This window comes from Mobula birostris, unplaced genomic scaffold (assembly GCF_030028105.1).
Source record: "Mobula birostris isolate sMobBir1 unplaced genomic scaffold, sMobBir1.hap1 scaffold_576, whole genome shotgun sequence".
Taxonomy (NCBI): Eukaryota; Metazoa; Chordata; class Chondrichthyes; order Myliobatiformes; family Myliobatidae; genus Mobula; species Mobula birostris.
Window position 1 is genome coordinate 32,122 of NW_027278300.1, and position 13,379 is coordinate 45,500.

General features: G+C 41.9%; 1 pseudogene; it reads left to right on the top strand.

The window, feature by feature from the left end:
* LOC140193376 (solute carrier family 2, facilitated glucose transporter member 11-like) overlaps positions 1–13,379 on the top strand; it is an 80,808-nt pseudogene that overhangs the window by 23,771 nt on the left and 43,658 nt on the right.

Below are 13,379 nucleotides of genomic sequence, written 5' to 3' on the forward strand. Positions count from 1 at the left end.
TTGAAGTAGCTAACTGGTTTTATGTCAGTCTTTCCCTGCCCGTGTAGCAATGGGATGAACGAACAGGGACCAGCATGTGGTGACACCCCCTCACCCACCTACCCAGGGATTACTTATTCATGCACTGACCTTGGCTTCATCTCTCATCGTATCTGTGTGATATAAATTCAGAGAACTACACTGAATACACTATGTTATAAAATACACTATATCATAAAAGTCACTTCGTGGGAAAAGAATGCACTTCCAATGTTTTCCACACCTGTGCGTTCCATTGTTATTTCTCGAAGCTGATTGTTTCTTTCTTATTCATGCACAGTATGCACTAGTTTTAATCTCTTCTAATTAAACTTGGAGCGTGTAGAATATTGAAAATTCAATCTGTATTGCAGCTGGATTCCCAGAAGCACACTCGGTGGCCTCTTTATTAGGTACAGGTGTGGTCCCCTGCTGCTTTAGTCTGTCCATTCCAAGGTTTGACATGTTGTGGTTTCAGAGACACTCTTCTGCACACCACTGTTGTAATGTGTGGTTATTTCAGTTACTGTCACCTTCCTATCAGCCCACAGAAATGCTGCTCACTGGATTTTTTTTGTAATTCACACAATTCTCTGTAAACTCTAGAGACTTTTGAGCATGAAAATCCCAGAAAGTCAACAGTTTCTGCAATACTCAGACCACCCCATCTGGCACCAACAATCATTCCACAGTCACAATCACTTAGATCACGGTTATTCCTCCGTCTAATGTTTTGTCTGAACAAGAACTGAACCTCTTGACCATGTCTGCATTCTTATATGCTTTGACTTGCTGCCACATGTTTGGCTGATTAGATATTTACATTAACAAGCAGATACACAGGTGTACCTAGTAGAGTGTGTAAATACAATTTGAGAGGCAACTTGGCCCATTATACTTGTACTGTACTGGCTATCTAACAATTCAGTCACTCCTCTGACCTTTCCCATTGTCTTACACTTGTTTTTCCCTTTTGTCCCACACTAAAGCATTTCTTATGGAGAATCCATGAAAAATGGGACTATCGGTAAAAAAGCAATGCCATTAATCTAGCTCCTGCACTTACCACATATTGTCCAAAGGAAGGTGAATATGTGTATGGAGAAAGATCCAGAGGAGATACATCTGCAGTCTCTTATCTGAATTGGGATTTTGGACATGTGCTGAGAAGTAGCAAGTAATATCCAAACTACCCTGATGTCCGACAACAGCCAACCATAACACAATGGAGGTCAACCCCGAGTTACCCACCTTCAGTACCCTGGCGTCACCACTGACCAGAAACTCAACCAGTGCAGCCACATTAATCCTGTGGCGACAAGAGCAGGTCAGGGGTTGGGTATCCTGTGGTGAGTGACATTTCTTTACACCTCAGAGCCTTTCCGCCATCTGTGAGACGCAAGGCAGGGAAATGTTGGAATATTCTCCACTTGTAGGATAAGGGCAGTGCAGGCCTGGAGCTCTCTCAACCATTCCCTCCCTCCACCAGCATCGCACAGCGTCTGCAGAGCGCGCCGTCTAAAATGCTCAGCAAATCCGTTAAAGTCCACCGTTGTATACCAAACCACACGTGCCCTCTCCCAGCCACCCACAAGCCACTCTTTAGGAAGGGAGACTCTCTCTTCATTGCCGTCTTCCCATTAACAATTTGCTCCAGGGCTTCCAAAGTCTGGCTGTCAAGTGCTTGCAGTTTAGCTTATTGTCAGTATGAAATATTGAAACATGTCAATCAAAGCTGTGTGTGCAAATGGGGTGATTCTGATAGGCATTATGGTTGTCATGGGTGAGCTAGGCTCGTAGGGCTTGCTTCTGTGCTGACAATTCTGTGATTCTATCATTTAATCAACTGGTGGTTTGGACATTTGCATAGCATTTGACATAGTGTGCACCCTCTTGGCACTTTCTGAACATCTCAGCTGTATTTTGTACACTGCCTGGTATTTTGACATGTTCTCTTCATATTCCTCACAATATTCCTGCATTTTGACCATGATTGGTATGTTGATAAAAAAAAATAGTAACACTGCTAATTGCATCATCAGGAAGGCAACTTTCATCATAGGATAGAACATTGACTGTGGAAGTGTGGCTAAGCTGAGCTGTTTTTTTATGAAGATGCAATGGAATTTTGCTAATGTTGAGTTCACATGTTCATTCCTGGTCTGTGGGTGGCATTGCTCAGGTTGCCATTTATTGCCCAACATCTCTTCACATGGGGTGCTTGGCGACCTAAGGGGGAAGCCCAGAGAAAACTTTTCTGGTGTGGAGCTCTGCACGTGGTGTGAACCACTATAATAACCATGGCATTCCTTAAAAGAAGTCCCAGCACCAGTTCAGTTTGGATTCAGATTCGGATTCGGATTCAGATTCAGATCGAGCTTCAGATTAGGATTCAGCTTTGCTTTGGATTCAGATTCGGCTTCGAATTCAGTTTCAGATTCAGCTTTGGATTCAGATTCAGCTTCAGCTTTAGATTCAAATTCAGCTTCAGATTCGGATTCAGCTTCAGATTTAGATTCAGATTCAGATTCACATTCTCGAAATGAATTCTAGCATTGGATTTGCCTTCCTTACCACCACCTCAACTGCAGGTTAACCTTTAGGGGATCCTGCACGAGGACTCCCAAGTCCTTTTTCACCTCTGATTTTTGATGTTTTTCCCCATTGAGAAAATATTTCTTCTACCAAAGTGCATGACCATACACTTCCTTACACAATATTCTATCTGCCACTTCTTTACCCGTTCTCTCAATCTGTCTAAGTCTTTCTGCAAACTCCCTGCTTCCTCAACACTACCTGTCCCTCCACCTACCTTTGTAATGTCCGGAAACTTGGTAACAATTCTGTCATCCAAATTATTGAGATATAAAGTGAGAAGAACTGGTCCCAGTACCGACCCCTGCAGAACACCACTACTCACATACAGCCAACCAGAATAGGCTCCCTTCATTCCCAATCTTTGCCTCCTGCCAGTCAGCCAATCTTTCTATCCATGCTAGTATCTTTCCTGTAATATTATGGGCCCTTAACTTGTTAAGCAGCATCATATGCGACACCTTGTCTGAAAATCCAAGTAAACAACACCTACTGGCTCTCATTTGTCTATCCTGCATATTTACTCACAGAATTCCAACAGATTTGTCAGTTAAGATTTTCCCTGAAGGAAATCATTTTGATTTTGGCTTAGTTTATCGCATGCCTCCAAGTACCCTGAAACCTCATCCTTACTAATGGACTCCAACATCTTCCCAACCACTGAAGTTAGGCTAACTTGCCTATAATTTCCTCTCTTTTGCCTCCCTCCCTTCTTAAAGTGTGGAGTGACATTTGCAATTTTCCAGTCCTCCAGAACCATTCCAGAATCTAGAGATTCTTGAAAGACAATTGACAATGACTCCACAAGCTCTTCAGCTACCTCTTTCAGAACCCTGAAGGTAGTCCATTTGGTACAGGTGACCTATCTACCTTCAGACCTCCCAGCTTCCCAAGCACTTCCTCCCTACTAGTAGCAACACTCACTTCTGCCCCCTGTCACTCTTGAAATTCTGGCATACTGCTGGTGTCTTCCACAGTGAAAACTGATGCAAAATACTTATTATGTTCATCTGCCATTTCTTTGTCCACTATTACTACCTGTCCAGCTTCATTTTCCAGCAGTCTGATATCTACTCTAACCTCTCTTTTACTCTTTATACATCTGAATAAACTTTAGGTATCCTTTTTATATTATTGGCTATCTTAACTTCATATTTCATCTTTTCTCTCCTTATGACATTTAAGTTGCCTTTTGTTATTTTTTTAAAACTTCTCAATTCTAAAACTTCTCACTAACTTTTGCTATATTATATGCTCTCTCTTTTGCTTTTATGCTGATATTGACTTCCCATGCCAGCCACGGTGGCTCCATCTTCCCTATAGAATACTCCTTCATCTTTGAGATGCATCTATCCTGCATCCACCGAGTTGCTCCCAGAAACTCCAGCCACCGCTGTTCTGCCATCATTCCTGATAGCGTCCCCTTCCTGTCAACTTTGGCCTGTTCCTCTCTAATGCCTCTGCAATTCCCTTTACTCCATTGTGATACAGATACACCTGACTTTATTTTCTCCCTCCCAAAATGTAGGAGAATTCTGTCATTCTATGATCACTGTCCCCTAAAAGTTCCTTTTCCTGAAGCTCCCTAATCCAAGCTGGTTCATTATAGAACATCCATTCCAGAATTGCCATTCCCCTAGTGCTCTCAACCATAAGCTGCTCTTAAAAAAACATCTCTTCTGCGTTCTACAAATTCCCTGTCTTGGGATCCGGCTGATTTCCCAATTCACCTGCATACTGAAATCCCCCATGACTATCATAACATTGTCTTTATTGCATGCCTTTTCTTTCTCCCATGGTAATTCACATCCCACATCTAGGCTACTTTTTGGAGGTTTGTATATACAAGTCAGAAGATGCAAGATACAGGTCAGAAGATTGGATGAAGGCTCCAGCAGTGTCTGCTTGCAGTCTGTCACTGCTATATGCTGTTCTACTTTGGGACTTACTAACTGGAAAGTTCTTCAGTTTATGATTCTGTCCTCCAAAATTAACTGTGCTTCTAGCCAGTCTGTTCTACTGCACAACATGGAAAATAGCCCAAACATGCGCTGTTGTCCAAAACCAGAACAAGTCTAGTGAAGTTCCCCAGCACCTGACCAGTCTTCTCTTAATCATCTGCAATCTGGTAGAAACTGCCATCACCACTTCTCTTGAATGGTCATTACTCATGTTGGCTGGATCGCTGATGCCCTGCTGGACTTTCACACAGACCATTCGGCTGCTGACTATCACAGTCGTGGACCAGGTGTCAACCAAAGCGATGACTTACTGAGGTGAGACTGGAGTAACAGCTCTTGATGCCAACATACCATCTGACAAGTGTGGCACTAAGGTGCCTCAGCAGAACCACTCCAGCGACTGGAGTTGTACTCTTCATGGAGTCAGTTGGCTGCGTTGTCAGAGATCATTTATCACAACCCAGAAGGCAGTGTCCTGCGATCAACCATTTCAGCTCTTCTGCAATGATCAGAAGGTCAGGAGAAAGCTGGAGATTGCATAATATTTATTTCCATTCTGAATTCCTCAGCAAATGAAGCAGAACATGCTTTCATGCATCTAGACAGTGGTTAGGCTTGGACTGCTAAATTACACCTTACGGCACTACAGCACAGTACAGGCCCTTTGGCCCATTATACTGTGCTGACCTTTTAACCTACCCCACCCTTCCCTCCATTTTTCTATCATCCATATTCATGTGCCTACCACCTAGAATTTCTTAAATGTCCCTAGTGTATCTGCCTCTGCCATCACTCCTGACAGGGCATTCCACACACATGCCACTCTTTGTATAAAAAGCATACCACTGATATCCCCCCTATACTTTCCTCTAATCACCTTAAAATTATGCCCCTTATATTAGCTATTTTTGCCCTGGGAAAAAAGTTTCTGACCATCCATTTGATCTATGCTTCTATTATCATCTCGTACATCTGGATCAAGTCACCAACTTTATTCTAGAAAGAAAATCCCTAGCCCACTCAATTTATGCTCATAAGACATGTTTTCCAGTCTTGACAGCATCCTGGTAGATCTCCTCTGCACCTTCTCTAAATCTGCATACCCCAGAGGCACTTGATAAAGACCATCTCTGACAGAACTGATCTTAATCATCTACCCTTAACATTCAATCCATTGCCATTGTCAATGACCAGGAGTTAAACTGGCCAAATCACACGATACTTCAAGAACAGGTCAGGGGCTGAGTAATTTGTTCCCTGATGCCTCATGTCCAAAGTGTGGAGTGTGATAGATTATACTCCGGCTGCCTGGATGAAAGCACCCTCAGCTACTCCTGAGGACCTCCACACCATTCAGGATGGGACATCATGCTCAACTGGTGCCTCATCAGTCACTCTAAACATTAACTTCCCCCACCACCAGGGTAGAGTGGTAGGGGTAAAGGGCTGAAAGAGGGGTGGGGAAGAAATTAATGGAATCGACGTCCATGCCAACAAGTCAGAGACTACCCAGATGGAATATGAGGTGTAGCTCCTCCAACCTGAGAGTGGTCTCATCATGGCATTTGAGGATTTTATCTCACAAATAACCTGTCCTGCTCCTAACTAGAAGCATGGATTATAATTATAAAAACTGTAATATTCTGTATACCAACAATGATGTTCCTCATTTTTATTTCTAATGGGCAAAAGAGGGATCAAAGGACAAAGGGAAGGGATTTCTGAAGACTTATACATGGAGGGGTGAACCACTCTTTGCAACTTAGATAATCATTTCTTGCTCAGGCTGAACATTAACCAGAAGTGAAACACGAATAACCTATAATCACCTTCATATAAAGCTGACAAATCTTAAAATTAGAGATGGTCTTTGAAATGAAACCAGAAAGCAGTTCCACCAGATATAATTTCACAGGAATTTGTAATTCTCTTCCCAATAAAAGCTGTGGATGCTCTGCCCATTGGGTCTTTCAGAGTTGAGAGGATGTTTTGTTTTGCAGAGTTGGGTCATCAAGGGATAAGGAACTAAGGCAGAAAAATGGAATGGAGACACTGATCAGTCACAGCGTAGCTTTAAGGATCCAAATGAGACTCTTGCTTTTATTATTCCCAAGCGAATTTTTCAAGATCCAGATGTTCATATAGCAGAGAGATTGTGTAAGAGATGGTAAAATGATCTCGGGTACTTAACATCATCAGTAAGTTAAATCTGGGCCTTTGCTGGGAAACAAATCCTGATCAGCATCTAAAATGTGTTGCCAGGAAATATAAAGAAGGGCAAGACCAAAGACCCATGGCATCATAGAAGATGCTCTAATAGAAATCGGTCACGGTTGGTATTATAGAAATATGAGATCAAATGAGCTCAGTATCTTTCAGCAAGTATGAATGTTAATTCCTACAATGGCTACATTTATGAATAATGATACTTTCTCCACATATAGTTCCATCTGAAGGTTCTCCTGCTGCTGATCATTGCCACAGGGATGGGAGGAATATTTCAGCATGGTCTCAATATGTCCCTCATTAACGCACCATCAATTGTGAGTAGACCTGCCTTATTATTGCTTATTAGTAAGGGACAATGCAATGGCATTGACTCATTGGTAAGGTGCAGTTTATTAAGGACCTGGTCCACTCTTAGAGCATAGAACATCAAACGTTACAGCACAGTTCAGCCCATGACCTTTTCAACCTACGCTAACATCAATCTAACCCTTTCCTCCTACACAGCCCTCTATTTTCTATCATTCAAGCACCTGTCTAATAGTTTCTTAAAAACCCCTAATGTATCTGCCTCTACCATCAGGGCCCCTCTATGCACTCACCGCTCTTTGTGTAAGAAGCGTCACTCTAACACTCCCCCCTATACTTTCTTCCAATCACCTTAAAATGATGCCCTCTCATTTCCACCCTGGGAAAGCCTCTGGATAGCCACTTGATTTATGCTTCTTATCATCTCATACACTTCCATCAAGTCAGCTCACATCGTCCTTTGCTCCACAGAGAAAGGTTCTAGCTCACTCAATCTTTCCTCAAAAGACATGCCCTCCAATCCAGGCAACATCCTGATGAACTGTCTCTGCACCCCCTCTAATGCTTCCACAGCATCCCTATTATGAGGCAACAAGAATTGAACACACCGGGCTGTATAGAGGCACAACACTACCTCTTGGCTCTTGAACTCAATCCACTGACTTAACAAAGGCCAACACACCATAGGCCTATCAAACTGCACAGCATCTTTGGACGCGGACCCGAAGATCCCTCTGTTCTTCAACATTGCTAAGAATCATGCCATTCACCCTGTACTATGCCTTTAAGTTTGACCTTCCAAAGTGAACCACTTCACATTTTCCCGGATTGAACTCCACCTGCCACTTCTCAGCCCAGCCCTGCACCCTGTCAATGTTTCGTTGCAACCTATGACAACCTTCTATGCAATCCACAACTCCACCAACCTTTGTGTCATCTGCAAACTTACTAACCCATCCTCCCATTTCCTCATCCAAATCATTTATAGAAATCACAAAAAGAATCACATCTCCTTTGCCAGTCCCTAGGCTTTAAAGACAACTTGCTTGCATGGAGTGGCAGGTCCGTGTTATTTCAATGTTGCAAGTGTGCAAAAATCTCTGCAAAATTCCAGGAATGTCAGGGCACAATTAATCAGAAGTTTCAGTGCTGTGATATTTATTTAAAATTTCCCTCCATTTATCTTAATACGTTGGAGGTGTTAAGGCACAGGAGGACAAGGGGAGGCCATTCAACCCTTTGGGATCCTGCAGGATAAATGGCTTGTTCCTGACATGAGGGCAGAGTTTGGAGAGGTTGGTAATTTGGTCAAATTCTCATTTTGTTGTACAATTAAAAGCCCTACCACTGAACCCACTGCTCTAGTTGTGATGATGATTTTCTCCTGACAATGTTAAAAAGGGGAATTTCTGGCAGTGATGAAAGAACAGTGACTGTGTCTAAGTCAGGATGCTGACTGATTTGGAGGGAATGTGAAGTGATGCTATTTAATTCATAATCCTTTGTTTATACTAATTATACCAGGGATCATTATCTCAGTATACCCAGATAACAGCCTGTTATCTCTTGTGGAATTACATGAGCCAATCTTTCTGACGTAGCCGGCTATATCTGCATTTTTAATGATTATTATCACCTGGTACCCATTGTTTATGAACCCATGAATTCTTCTGTTTTTTTAAACTCAATCGTTTCTTCCCTTCTGAAGAACACATGCTGGGCTGCTTTTATTTTTAACTCAACCATCTCTGCACGTGATGTGCTGTATTATTTTTTAGTTCGAGTGTCTTGCTGCAGTTCAATAGGTCGGTAGTCGTCTCGGGTGTGCTTTAAAAATACCTCCTCGCCAGTGTTATGCTTTGTAGCTTCAGAATGTTAAACTGATTGAATGGAAGATATGGGAGTTAGAAATGAGAGTCTAATTTCGAATTCACTTTAAGCGAGACGTGTGCATATCACATGGTATGCAATTCACATACTTTTACATAAAACCCGCAATGAATTACAGTATATGGAAGATTTCTCAAATTTTACTGAAATATTAAATACACAACAGAAGGAATGACTATATACTGAATTGACAAGTCAGGGTGACCTGTGAGCCAGAGGAGAAATTATAGAATATACCTGTAACGTGCTCCTGGCACTCTTGGTGTTAGGGGAGAGAGACAGATCTAGGAGGCGTCAATGAACTAGCCTGGGCTGTCGTAGAGGAATGCTGGAGTGGAGTCTATATTGTTATTTTTCTTGTAGTTTTTCTTTCTTTATGCTAGCTTGTGCTATATATTTGTATATGCTCAGTAGATTTTCAGTAACTTGAAGCATAGCTAGTTCTGTCATCCTGTAGTTTCTTTGTAAGCATATGTCATGGCAGCATAAATCAAGACTGTCCTTGTTGTCTCACAGGCTCTTTGTTATGTTTTGAAACTCTAAGGCATAAAAACTAATTGAAAGTAAAAGGTAGGAGCATGGAGATAACATGTCAAGTTTGATTTTTTTTAAGCGAGGCACACGTGTATGGCGTGACAGCATAATGAATCATGCCATTCACATATTGTTACAGATACTGTAACTCCTAAGGAAATATTTACGTAAAGGATCCTTAATTAAACAATATATTTACTATATTACTAACATATTAGACAATAGACAATAGGTGCAGAAGTAGACCATTCGGCCCTTCGAGCTTGCACCACCATTCTGAGATCATGGCTGATCATCTACTATCAATACCCGGTTCCTGCTTTGTCCCCATAACCCTTGATTCCCCTCTCCATAGGATACCTATCTAGCTCCTTCTTGAAAGCATCCAGAGAATTGGCCTCCACTGCCTTCTGAGGCAGGGTGTTCCACACCTCCACAACTCTCTGGGAGAAGAAGTTCCTCCTCAACTCTGTCCTAAATGACCTACCCCTTATTCTTAAACCATGCCCTCTGGTACTGGACTCTCCCAGCATCTGGAACATATTTCCTGCCCTATCTTGTCCAATTCCTTAATAATCTTATATGTCTCAATCAGATCCCCCCTCAATCTCCTTAACTCCAGCGTGTACAAGCCCAGTCTCTCTAACCTCTCTGCGTAAGACAGTCCTGACATCCCAGGAATTAACCTAGTGAACCTACGCTGCACCTCCTCCACAGCCAGGATGTCATTCCTTAACCCTGGAGACCAAAACTGCACACAATACTCCAGGTGAAATACACAACAGTCCTCCCTGCTTAACTGTAAACTCCAACTCAATATAGAATGCATCTTAACTTATATAAATATATACCGTGTATACAATATACTATATAATACAACTATTATATAGACATCTTCAGCATAGCAATTTTAAGTTGTCCCATTCAGGCCTAAAGATTTAATCACTGCGAAGGCTTTCTTACTCTTGTGGATAATGTCTTTCCTGATGGGTGGTGGGGGGTGGGCTGAGGGTCACTTTGCTTGGCAGGAGAGACGTGGATGTGAAACATTCTCAGTTTCTGGGGCCTCCATGATGGTTGTAGGATTTGACTCTGGACTGCAAGAAGTGGTTCTGGCAGCTCTGGGTACCTTTCTTCTGGAAGTGTTAGGATCCCAAACAGTTCATGGCAAGCTTCACTGGACGATGTGGATCATAATGTGTGAGTACAGTGTCTGACGTCACCATTTCTTACACCTTTTGGAAAGACACCTCACAGTGCTTTGTCCATTACCATTTTTTTCCTAATCTGTAATAAAGAGTTCAAGGAGTGGAACACAGAAGCCAGGTTTGGCAGGAACTTGTTATAGTGATTGACAAATCCAAACAACAACTGCAACTATGACGTGTTCTTTGCCCTTAGGTCATCCACCACTGCTTAAATTTTCTCAGTACACTTGCGTAATGCTTGTGCGTCAATGGTGTGACCCCAGGAAGTGACGCTTGGTTTAATAAATTCACACTTGCTGCCGCGTGCTCTGAGCGCATAATCTTCTTATCTTTTTAACACTCTCTTGAAATGTCAGAGATTTTCCTTGTCATCCTGACTAGCAACAACAACGTGATTCAGGTAGCACAGTACCTGGACAGCCTTGCATCACTTGGTCCATAGTCAGAGTGCAGGTGCAAATGCTACTCCACAAATAAGCCCTTTGTGACGGTTTATGATCAGAAACACTGTGGACCCTTCTTCCATCTCCATCAGTAGGTAAGCCTCAGCTAAGTCCACTTTGCTAAAGTGTTTTCCTCCAGAAAGGTTTGCAAAGATATCCTTTATCCTGGGCAGAGGGTATTGATCTGCCTCCAGTACTGGGTTGATGGTGACCTTAAGATCACCATAGATACTGACAAACCCATTCTTCTTGGCTGCTGGGACCACCGGCATTGCCCATGGGCTCCACTCAACCTTGGAAAGAATTCCTTCAACTTCCTCGAGATCTAGCTCACTAACTACTTTATCAAGGATAGTATAAGGAACTGGACAGGCTTTGCAAGACCTGGGTGTGGCATTTTCATTTAACACTATTTGATCCTTGATATGTTTGAGTTTCCCAGTTACCATCCCTGAACACTGCAGTGTTATCATCCATCCAGTACCTTTCTTAATTCACTTTCAGTTGACTCTATTAAAGGATATGTGGCATAACAGTGGGGGATGGGGCTCCAATCAAGTTGCAGTTGTCTCAGCCACTCATGTTCCCACAATGCTGGCCCTCCTGTTTTTACAAGCTCTATGTGGTGTGTTGGTTGTTTTATTTCACTGTTATGATTGTCGTTCCCACTGGAGTTATCTCTTCTCCTGCAGTCCTTAATTGGATATCTTCAATACCTTTGAAATGTGTTTCAGTCTCATTTTATGGAAAGACTGGAACAGCCAAGCCTGTGTCCATTTTAATTAATTGGCTGTTCACTTCTCATGAAATCATATTGCTTGGTGTTAATTTTCACATTGTAAATCTCAACTCTAGTCCGTCCTCTGCCACTCGCATCATTATCAGATTTTTCATCAACAACACGCTCTTTTTTAAAACTGCACCTTGAATTTTTATCTTTTTCTCTTCCCTGTGCAGTCCATTTACTTTTGTCTGCCAGACATGCTCTTTGTATGTGTCCTACTTTGTCGCATTTTCTGCAACTGTTACCTTTAAATCTGCATTGATTTGGTGTATGTGAGCCTCTGCCACAACAGTAACACAAGTTGTTTGGCTAGGTTGATTTCTGTCTAGACATTGCAACTTTGTTCACATTCATTTTTATTCTTGACTGCAATTCAATTGCATCTCTGTCTGCTGTTACCATTGATACAGCTATTCCATCTGCTCTTTTAAATGTGAGTTGTGCCTCAGTTAAAAGCTGTTTTTGAATGCTTTCCTGTAAGATTTCACAGACTAAAAGATCCCTCAGTGCATCATTAACCCCATTGTTGAATTAACAATGCTCAGACAATCTCTTAAGTTAAGCCAAGTACAACAAAATGGGCTCCCTCTTCCTTTTGATTCTGCTTATGAAACCTAAAGTGTACTACAATCAACAATGGCTTTGGTTCCAAATGTTCTTACATTATGTTCACGATATCAGTAAATCTTATTTCAATTTTAAAACTACAACTTAACTTTTTATCTTTTTCTCTTCCCTGTGTTCAGACCATTTATTTTTGTCTGTCTGTTTGAAGCAATCAAACTTCTAAGCAAACTGTCTGCTCTTCCATCGATCGCACTCAACAAAACTGGCATTGGCTATTCCATTTGCTGTGAAATACTGTTCAATTCACTCATTATACATATTCCAGTTATCTTGTATGCAATCGAATGCTTCTATCTTTCTGATGTAGATGGCCACCTCTGCTTTCTTTTATTTATGATTATTGTCAGCTGGTATTCATTGTTGTTGAACCCATGAATGTATCCATTTTCTGCCTTTATTAAAACTCGACCATTTCTTGCAATGCTTTTCTTCAATTCAAACGTCTCCCTGTGCTTCAACAGGTAGGTAGTTGGTTCAGCAATGCACACAACATGCTGGAGGAACTCAGCAGGCCAGGCAGTATCTATGGAAAAGAGTACAGTTGACATCTTGGGCTGGGACCCTTTAGCAGGACTGAAGAAATACAATCCTGCTGAACACAGTCATCTTTTTTTCTCATGTCGTCATGGTGAAGGGAGTGAATGTCTAGGATGATGGATAATGTACCAATCAAGTGGGATATTTCCTCATGGGTGGTACTGAACATCTTGTAGGAGAAACACTCATCCAGGCAAGTGGAGCTTTCCATTTTGCCTAGATGATTGGATATTCAAGAAAACAATTG